General features: G+C 44.3%; 1 long non-coding RNA gene across 1 annotated transcript; it reads right to left on the bottom strand.

The window, feature by feature from the left end:
- Positions 1-2393: 2393 nt before the first annotated feature.
- On the bottom strand, positions 2394-9811 carry LOC141984531 (uncharacterized). Its single transcript, XR_012638753.1, has 5 exons — positions 9708-9811; positions 9452-9522; positions 9032-9097; positions 8204-8320; positions 2394-2691 (listed from the first exon to the last, which is right to left on the bottom strand). It is a non-coding gene; the product is annotated as an uncharacterized LOC141984531 (long non-coding RNA).
- Between the last annotated feature and the right edge of the window lie 1351 nt (positions 9812-11162).

The following is an 11162-nucleotide window of genomic DNA, read 5'->3' as shown; positions in this document are numbered from 1 at the left end:
CGCTGCGGTGGCAGCGCTGCCACAGCAGCCCTTTAACATTGCCAGTGAAGACGTGACCTTAGAGATCTCTACCTCCAGGAAGTCTTTGATGAGGAAGAACAGCATAGGTGGAGGAAGGAATAAAGCTTGAATGTTGCACTGTCTGTTTATGCTTGCACACAGAACATGGTGTCAGCAGTGAGTCGACTCCTGAAGGTACATGAAATCAGAAACTAGGATTATTTAAAAAAAACAGAGGGAAAACAATAATCATGGCAGCATCCCAGATTCCTGACCCCTAGCATATGGAAATGAATGGAGATGTGTTCAGTGATTTGACTTTCCCTGGGTCACAATGAGAAAACTACAAAATTGCAGCAGGCCTGGATACAAAGGAAAACCAAATCAGAGCAGCCATGCATTATCTGTAATAGGAAAAGCTCCCTCCCTATGTCCACAGAGAAAGAGGCAGAAGCCCTGGCTATTAGTGCGTATGAGATACTCTGGGGCTTGCAGTCCAAATCGGAGAATAGATGGAGTAAAGATGATTTTTGGAGCTACATCTGGAGGCTGAAGGTTTTGACCCATGCTGGGAAATGAACAGGGCAGCCTCAGGGGTATACGGGTGATAGACATGGTAAAATGGGGTCTCCATCACACTGTGAGATGATGAGTGTGGGAGGCTGTTGTATCTGGACTGCACATGGAAACCAGTGTTATTCCTCTCATAAAGGGGATGTGAAATGAGAAGCCTCTAAGACATAGTCACCAACCTGCAGGCATCAGCCTTGTGCTCAGCGTCTGAAGGAGACAAGTGACCTCAGTATTCTGGAGCAAACCTGTGACGCTGGGTGCTTCAGGCCAGGTATTCATACATGTGAAGATCAGAAGGGACCATTATGATCAACTAGTCTGAGCTGCATTTATTTTTTTCCAGGTCAATGATAATCAATAGCACTAGACCATGAACAAATCCTGTGGGACCTGACTAGAAAAACACCCATTCACTGATGATTCCCCATTACAGGTTGAACTGTCAGTTAGCCAGTTTTTAATCCATTTAATATGTGTGACGTTGATTTTGTACAGTGCTATTTTTAAAATCAGAATGGTGTGTGCTACTAAGACAAACATCTAAGAAGTCCAAGTGTATTACATCGACATAGTTACCTTTACTTGTAATCTCATTACCAAACTGGTAATCTCGTCAAAAAATCCAACAATTTGATAATATATATTTTCTGTAAAACCATGCTTACTGGGTATTAATTATGATACCATCCTTTAATTGTCTACTGATTGAATCCCATATCAGCCATTTGATGACTGTGCCTGGCATTATGTCAGGCTAACTCGCCTGTAGCTACTTGGGTCATCCCATTTACCCTTTACAAATATTGGCAGAACATTCACTTCTTTCCAGTCCTTTGGAACATCCTCAGTATTCCAAGTCTGATTAAAGATCCACATCAGTGGGTCAGAGAGCAACTTGGTCAGTTCTCTTAAAGCAGTAGGGTGCACCAATCACTGGTCATGGTGTGACTATATGCCACTGCTCGCCCTGGGAGATGAGGAGGAGCTGCACAATAGCAGTTTTCCCCAGAGGCATTGTGCCTGAGGCAGGGCCACTGTCTCCAGTGACACTGGGGGAGTGCACACAGGAATTGCATCTGCTAAACCCCGATAAAAGGGTTCAGGGCACTTTCCCCTCTGACCATCTGTGACAATCAGGGTCCAGACACCCCCCGGGGCACACAGAAGGTATAAACCCCACAAATGAGCAGTTGAACCAACTGATTGCATGCTGTATTATTGTACTACAAAAGTGTATCAAGTAAATGCTTTTATGGAAGCTTGTAATGTTCTGAACCTGATGGTCATTATGACATATGTATTCAGACTGTGGTTATGAACCTATGTATTTATTTATATAGAAAACTGTGCTCATACCGTGTACTACAATTTCAATTACGTCACAGCAGGGACAGGGTGCCTCCCAAACCAGGTAGTTCCACAAAACTGGCTGCAAGAAATGACCCATTTTCCAGCCACGAAGAGACAATGGTGGACCATTAGAATTAATAGAAAAGCGTCGAGACATCCCAGCTCTTAAATTGAGAGGGTGTTACACAGACAAGATTGGAACTGTTAACACAGATCACCTTTGAATCCAAAGTAATAGGACCCCTCCCTACTGTGGTTCATCCTCCTTATTCAGTATCTATCAACTGTCAGTATTCGCCCTACCCACCTCCCCTTCCAATAACTCTATTACCACAATATAAACTTAAACAAAGGGAATTTATTATCACAAAATGACACAGAAGGTTTAATACAAATGGCTTGAAGCCTGGACCCAGAAATCAACACAATGAACATGTTTCAAATACACAAAAGGGTTACTACTGTACTGTCTCTGTGCAAGAACAAGGATGTCGGACCGGGAACCACGACTCGGGAGCCAGGAACCTCCATAGAAACCAGGAGCTAGGAATCAGGAACTCGCTGACCAGTAGCCACCATCACAACAGGATCAGGCTCATGATGGTAAGTCACAGGCAGGTCTTCTGTCTTCTTTCTTGATCTGATGATATGTGGACACAGTCTGCCACTAGGATGGGATAACAGAGCTGCGTCCTTATACTTACTTTCCCTAAGGTCACATGTCCTTTCCTGCCTTTTCTGGTTGCTGGACAGATTTTTCAGCAGTATCTGGGCAGAATTTAACAGCAGTTACCAAACACATTAACCCAAAGCTTTCAAACATCAACGGGGCTAATGAGTAACAGATAAAAAGGAGCCAGATTTGAAACAAAAGGACAAAAAGAAGGCTATCCAAAATGGAGAATGATAAACACCACGGAGGGTATTTTAAAACCAAAATGGCTATGCTGTTCTATAGGGGGATTTCCAGACTCTGAATATGAGACTGAGAGGGGGGAAAAGAGGAAGAAGCCTTTTAAAAACAGGCTTGTGTCTGAGGGGTTTTTTTATCCAGAAACTGAGGGACAGTCACTTGGCAGTAGGATTGCCAACTTTCTAATGGCACAAAACTGAACACCCCTTCTCCGAGGCCCTGCCTCTGCTCACTCCATCCCCCTCCCTCCGTCGCTCAGTCTCCCCCACTCTCACCGGGCTGTGGCAGGGGGTTGGGGTGTGGGAGGGGGTGTGGGACCAGAAGGGCTGCTGGCATCATGCTTCAACGAGTTACTAGGCAGGTGGTGGAAGATAGGGTGAGACCTTGTGGTTGTGGGAAGCCTACTGGTGTCAGGGGTCTGAACCAAAGCTGGTTACAGGGCAGGAAGTGACAGAACCCATTCCTGGTCTGGGCGATCCCCAAAACATCACACCATTCTTGCACCACTTCACTCCCTAGCATCACGGTCTTCATGAGATCCCCCAGTACTTGCACACTGAGCATGGAGGGATTGAGATTGTGCCTGCTTCCTGCACAGGGTTAAAGAGAGGAGGGAGGGGGAACTGCTTGTGTTCTGTTGTCCCTCACTCCCTGTATATCCGTTCAGGTCTAGTCACAACCTAGCCCTCACTGTTGTTATTGTAACCCTTCCTACATCCCTGTGAGCAGAGCATTCCTTAAAGACAACTGATAAGATGCAAGCAGACAGGTCTTTGGTCCCTGGTCCAGCTAGTTTGCTCTCTGAAACTGCCTTAGCTATCGTGTCTCCAGATACAGTTTGTATAGATTCCAAGGCCCGAAGGGACCATTGTGGTCATCTAGTCTGATCTCCTGTATTGCACAGGCCATAGAACTTCCCCAAAACAATTCATAGAGCAGATCTTTAAGAAAAAAATCCAATCCTGATTTTAAAATGGTCAGTTCTGGAGAATCCACCATGACCCTTGGAAAATTGTTCCAATGGTTAATTACCCTCACTGTCAAAACCTTACACCTTATATTCAGTCTGAATTTGTTTAGCTTCAACTTCCAGCAACTTCCTGTTATACCTTTCTCTGCTAGACTTAAGAGCCCATTATTAAATATTTGTTCCCTATGTAGATACTTACAGGCTAATCAAACCATCCATTTGTTAAGTTAGATAAATGGACTCGAGTTCAATCACTATAAGGCAGTTTTTCCAATCCTTTAATCACTCTTCTCTGAACCCTCTCCAATTTATCAACATCCCTCTTGAATTGTTAGCACCATAACTAGACACAGCATTCATAGAATCATAGAATCATAGAATATCAGGGTTGGAAGGGACCCCAGAAGGTCATCTAGTCCAACCCCCTGCTCAAAGCAGGACCAATTCCCAGTTAAATCATCCCAGCCAGGGCTTTGTCAAGCCTGACCTTAAAAACCTCTAAGGAAGGAGATTCTACCACCTCCCTAGGTAACGCATTCCAGTGTTTCACCACCCTCTTAGTGAAAAAGTTTTTCCTAATATCCAATCTAAACCTCCCCCATTGCAACTTGAGACCATTACTCCTCGTTCTGTCATCTGCTACCATTGAGAACAGTCTAGAGCCATCCTCTTTGGAACCCCCTTTCAGGTAGTTGAAAGCAGCTATCAAATCCCCCCTCATTCTTCTCTTCTGCAGACTAAACAATCCCAGCTCCCTCAGCCTCTCTTCATAAGTCATGTGCTCTAGACCCCTAATCATTTTTGTTGCCCTTCGCTGGACTCTCTCCAATTTATCCACATCCTTCTTGTAGTGTGGGGCCCAAAACTGGACACAGTACTCCAGATGAGGCCTCACCAGTGTCGAATAGAGGGGAACGATCACATCCCTCGATCTGCTCGCTATGCCCCTACTTATACATCCCAAAATGCCATTGGCCTTCTTGGCAACAAGGGCACACTGTTGACTCATATCCAGCTTCTCGTCCACTGTCACCCCTAGGTCCTTTTCCGCAGAACTGCTGCCTAGCCATTCGGTCCCTAGTCGGTAGCGGTGCATTGGATTCTTCCATCCTAAGTGCAGGACCCTGCACTTATCCTTATTGAACCTCATCAGATTTCTTTTGGCCCAATCCTCCAATTTGTCTAGGTCCTTCTGTATCCTATCCCTCCCCTCCAGCGTATCTACCACTCCTCCCAGTTTAGTATCATCTGCAAATTTGCTGAGAGTGCAATCCACACCATCCTCCAGATCATTTATGAAGATATTGAACAAAACCGGCCCCAGGACCGACCCCTGGGGCACTCCACTTGACACCGGCTGCCAACTAGACATGGAGCCATTGATCACTACCCGTTGAGCCCGACAATCTAGCCAGCTTTCTACCCACCTTATAGTGCATTCATCTAGCCCATACTTCCTTAACTTGCTGACAAGAATACTGTGGGAGACCGTGTCAAAAGCTTTGCTAAAGTCAAGAAACAATACATCCACTGCTTTCCCTTCATCCACAGAACCAGTAATCTCATCATAAAAGGCGATTAGATTAGTCAGGCATGACCTTCCCTTGGTGAATCCATGCTGACTGTTCCTGATCACTTTCCTCTCATGTAAGTGCTTCAGGATTGATTCTTTGAGGACCTGCTCCATGATTTTTCCAGGGACTGAGGTGAGGCTGACTGGCCTGTAGTTCCCAGGATCCTCCTTCTTCCCTTTTTTAAAGATTGGCACTACATTAGCCTTTTTCCAGTCATCCGGGACTTCCCCCGTTCGCCACGAGTTTTCAAAGATAATGGCCAAGGGCTCTGCAATCACAGCCGCCAATTCCTTCAGCACTCTCGGATGTAACTCGTCCGGCCCCATGGACTTGTGCACGTCCAGCTTTTCTAAATAGTCCCTAACCACCTCTATCTCCACAGAGGGCTGGCCATCTCTTCCCCATTCTGTGATGCCCAGCGCAGCAGTTTGGGAGCTGACCTTGTTAGTTAAAACAGAGGCAAAAAAAGCATTGAGTACATTAGCTTTTTCCACATCCTCTGTCACTAGGTTGCCTCCCTCATTCAGTAAGGGGCCCACACTTTCCTTGGCTTTCTTCTTGTTGCCAACATACCTGAAGAAACCCTTCTTGTTACTCTTGACATCTCTTGCTAGCTGCAGCTCCAGGTGCGATTTGGCCCTCCTGATATCTTTCCTACATGCCCGAGCAATATTTTTATACTCTTCCCTGGTCATATGTCCAACCTTCCACTTCTTGTAAGCTTCTTTTTTATGTTTAAGATCCGCTAGGATTTCACCATTAAGCCAAGCTGGTCGCTTGCCATGTTTACTATTCTTTCGACTCATCGGGATGGTTTGTCCCTGTAACCTCAACAGGGATTCCTTGAAATACAGCCAGCTCTCCTGGACTCCCTTCCCCTTCATGTTAGCAGCAGTTGCAGTACTTAAAATAACCTTTCTACTCCTACTCAAAATTCCTCTGTTTATGCAACCCAGGATCACATTAGCTCTCTTCAGACTGGTCAACACCACCGGGGTAAGTTGACCTAAGTTACGCTACTTCATTTACGTGAATAACGTAACTGAAGTCGACATAGTTTAGGTCAACTTACCGCAGTGTCTACACCATGCTGTGTTGATGGGAGACACTCTCCCGCCTCTCAGATAGGTGGAGCACACAGACTGATGGGAGAGCGCTCTCCCATATATTTAGTTTCAGAGTAACAGCCGTGTTAGTCTGTATTCGTAAAAAGAAAAAAGAAAAGGAGTACTTGTGGCACCTTAGAGACTAACCAGTTTATTTGAGCATGAGCTTTCGTGAGCTACAGCTCACTTCATCAGATGCATAGCATATCGTGGAAACTGCAGAAGACATTATATACACACAGAGACCATGAAACAAAACTTCCTCCCACCCCACTGTCCTGCTGCTAACAGCTTATCTAAAGTGATCATCAAGTGATCATCAAGGAAGGCCATTTCCAGCACAAATCAAGGTTTTCTCACTCTTCCCCCCCCCCCACACACACACACAGACACACATACAAACTCACTCTCCTGCTGGTAATAGCCCATCCCTCTTTGAAACCTCTCTTTATAATGCGCATGATAATCAAGGTGGGTCATTTCCAGCACTAATCCAGGTTTTCTCACCCCCCCCACACACACACCCCCTCCAAAAACCACACACACAAACTCACTCTCCTGCTGGCAATAGCTGTGCACATTGTAAGATGAGCTATTGCCAGCAGGAGAGTGAGTTTGTGTGTGTGGTTTTTGGAGGGGGTGTGTGGGGGGGGGGGAAGAAAACCTGGATTAGTGCTGGAAATGACCCACCTTGATTATCATGCGCATTATAAAGAGAGGTTTCAAAGAGGGATGGGCTATTACCAGCAGGAGAGTGAGTTTGTATGTGTGTCTGTGTGTGTGTGTGGGGGGGGGGGAAGAGTGAGAAAACCTTGATTTGTGCTGGAAATGGCCTTCCTTGATGATCACTTGATGATCACTTTAGATAAGCTGTTAGCAGCAGGACAGTGGGGTGGGAGGAAGTTTTGTTTCATGGTCTCTGTGTGTATATAATGTCTTCTGCAGTTTCCACGATATGCTATGCATCCGATGAAGTGAGCTGTAGCTCACGAAAGCTCATGCTCAAATAAACTGGTTAGTCTCTAAGGTGCCACAAGTACTCCTTTTCTTTTTTCTTTTTACATATATTTAGTGTGTCTTCACCAGACTTGCTAAATCGACACCTACTGCATCGATTGCCGCAGTGCCAATCTACCGGTAAGTATAGACATGGCCTTAGCCACAGCATCACAGTAAGAGCTCATGTTCAGTGATAGATTAGTAATAAGGAAAAAGATGCAGGAGCTCACATGAGAATGCCACAGAGTCCACACTATCTCTACCAAGAGTTATCATTTGTAAAGCTAGTGAACATGCTCACATCTAAATACAGAGCATTAGCGAAGCAGACACAGAGATAATTCACTAAGTTGCACAGGGAAAGCATTAAATTACAAGGAAAATACACCAAAATCCATGCAAAGGGAAATGCAGAAACACAAAGCAGAGGTGACACACAAAATGCAAAGGAAGACATTAATACAATTGAGAAAAAGATGATCATGGGAATTCCCTGATTATCGGGTCATATGCAATAATTGTGGCAAGAGAAATCATTCTGCTAAAGCTTACAGACAAGAAAAACAAGTTAAAAAATGAACTATATAGAAGAAGCAAGTAAATGAATGGCATTAATGCAGTGCAAACAGCAGAAGTATGTGGTTTATGCCTGGGATGTAGCTCAGTGGCAGAGCACGTGCTTTGCATGTAAGTAAGTGCCTGTGGGTTCAATCCTTACCATCTACAATGGATTCTTCTTGGAGGATAGGTCCATCAATGGCTGTTAGCCAAGATGGTCAGGAACACAATCGCAAGCTCTGGGTGTCCCTAAACCTCTGACTGCCAGAAGCTGGAACTGGATGACAAGAGATGGATCACTTGATAACTGTCCTGTTCTATTCATTCCCACAGAAGCATCTGGCACTGGTCACTGTCAGAAGACAGGATACTAGGCTAGATGGACCACTGGTCTGACCCAGCATGACCATTCTTATGTAAAGCAATAATGCAAATGGAAAAAGAAGGCATCATGTTAAAGTCTCAGAGCCCTACAAATTGGATAAGCTCATGGTAGCCATTGAGAGGCCAGGCAAGCTATGCATTTGCACAGATCCAAGCAACTTAACACACTAAAAAGAGCTCACTACCAAATGCCAAATATAGCAAGATGTTATAACGGGTCTCACAAGGATCAGTGTCATGGCTGAAGACATTCTGGTCTACAGACATGGAGACAGTATGGTAGAAGCTGTGGCAGATCACAACCACAGTCTCATCTAGCTGCTAGAAAAAGCCATGGAAGTAAATCAAAAATTAAATAAAAACAAGATGAAATTGTGATTGACTGCAGTACCGTACATGGGATATTTGCTGCCCTCCCAAAGGTTATGACCTGACCCCGAAAAGGTAAAATCAGTACAGCAGATACCCACACCTAAAGACATTAAATCAGTTCAGAGACTATTAGTTTACGAAGCCTATCTGCCAAAATTTCTTCCAAGCCTTTCAGATGTATGCAAACCCCTGAAGTGACTACTCGACAAAGATGCTGTATGGGCATTGTTACCTTAACACGATGGAGCCATCACACACATCAAGGAGCTGGTGAACAACTATCCCATCCTGAAGTGCTCTAATGTGAACAAAGAACAGCCATACAATGTGATGTCAGTGAAATGGGGCATGGGGCATAGGACATCACTCCTACAAAAGGGACATTTGGTAGCTTTTGCATCAAGGTCACTATTGCCAATGCAAGTAAGATTAATCCAAACTAAAAAGTAATATCTTGCAATATAGTGTTCACACGTGAAAAGTTTGTCCATTGTATTCAAGGAAAGGAAACCATTTGCATAGAAAGTGACATAAACCACTAGAGAGCATTTCTAAATAGCCACTACCCACAACTGCCTTCAGCTCATGCTACTGAAACAGTAATGTTACAATATAGATGAACACTACAAGAAAGAGATTGAGATGTACATACCTGACTTCTTATCCACAGCAGCCTTGCAGCATGAAAATACAGCAACTGAACAAGAATATGGGATCCTCTACCTGACAGAAATACAGAATACACAGAAAGATATCAAAAGCATCAACCAAGCCACATATATGCCTGTTTCAAGGCAGGGACAGGAAAAAATCCAAGAATAAAGTATACAAAACAAAGATTTACAAGGGCTCGTGTCCATTGTACTGTGAGGATGGCCAGACACAAAGGGAGAAGGGGAGACACTCACCTGTCTCTCAAGATACTGGAACTATTAAAATGAGATGAGTGTCTAAGATAGCATCATATGTAAAGGCAGTCAAATCATAACATGCATATCATTGAGAACAGACCTCCTCTCAGAATACGTCAGAGCAATTCTGGACTAGAAGCATGTCCGTAGAAAGCCAAAGACTCTGTATACTGGCCAAACAAGACCAAGGATATCAGAGACAAAGTGAGCAGTTGTGAGGCCAAGCAGAAAAAAGAGACAATGAAAATATACAGCATTCCCAACATAACTTGGAGCAAAGTAGTAATAGCCCTTTTCATCCCAAACCACACACTACCTCATTATGATAGACTACTATTCAGACTTCAGGAAACAACACGAACTGTCAGACGCTACTGCAGTTGCAAAGCAATGAAGCATTTCAGCAGGCATGGTGACCCAAACAGCGTAGTTTCAGACAATTGACCCCTGTTTACTTTCAGAGAGTTTGTGCAATTTACCCAGGAATAGAAATTCATTCATATCACATCAACCTATTGCAGCCAGTCAAATGGCAAAGATGAATTGGCAGTTAAAATCACTAAGATTGCTTAAAGAAAGCTTCAAAAAGCAAAGAAAATCTATGGCAAGCCGTTCCTGAAGGAGAAGCACTCCCACGGACTTTAACAATAGCCCAGTGCAACACTTGATGTCAAGATACACATGTACTTTGGTGCCTATAGCCCCAGCATTACTACAACAGGCAGTGCTGGAAGGAGTAACAGACAGAAAGAAAGAGACACACAAAGATCAAAACCTACTATTACCGACAAGCTAATGACCTCCCAGAGTTACAATGGGGACACCTGTCAGGACCATATTACTTCCTCAGGAGAAATCAGCCTGCTTTCCTGCCCTGGCAGCTTGGGACTTCAGTGCCCTGCCTGGTTTGAGCCAGACCCACAAGCCTGCTGCAAACCCAGACCCAGGTCTGAACCACGTCCCCTAACAGCCGTAGGCTTAATTGAAAGCAGTTTAAGATGTGTTCCTGTCTTTAACACTCAGATGCCCAACTCCCAATGGGGTCCAAACCCCAAATAAATCCGTTTTTCCCTGTATAAAGCTTATGCAGGGTAAACTCATAAATTGTTTGCCCTCTATAACACTGATAGAGAGAAATGCACAGCTGTTTGCCCCCACCCCCCCCCTGCACCCCAGGTATTAATACATACTCTGGGTTAAATAATAAGTACAAAGTGATTTTATTAAATACAGAAAGTAGAATTTAAGTGGTTCCAAGTAGTAACAGACAGGAGAAAGTGAATTACCAAGCAAAATAAAATAGAACACGCAAGTCTATGTCTAATATAGTAAGAAAACTAAATACAGATAAAACCTCACTTTCAGAGACGCTCGAGTAAGCTTTCTTTTACAGTCTAGTCTCCTTCTAGTCTGGGTCCAGCAATCACTCACACCCCCTATAGTTACTGTCCT

Source organism: Natator depressus, chromosome 1 (genome assembly GCF_965152275.1).
Source record: "Natator depressus isolate rNatDep1 chromosome 1, rNatDep2.hap1, whole genome shotgun sequence".
NCBI classification, from domain to species: Eukaryota; Metazoa; Chordata; order Testudines; family Cheloniidae; genus Natator; species Natator depressus.
The sequence above is the reverse complement of the archived record's forward strand: the minus strand, read 5'-3'. Positions and strand labels throughout refer to the sequence as shown.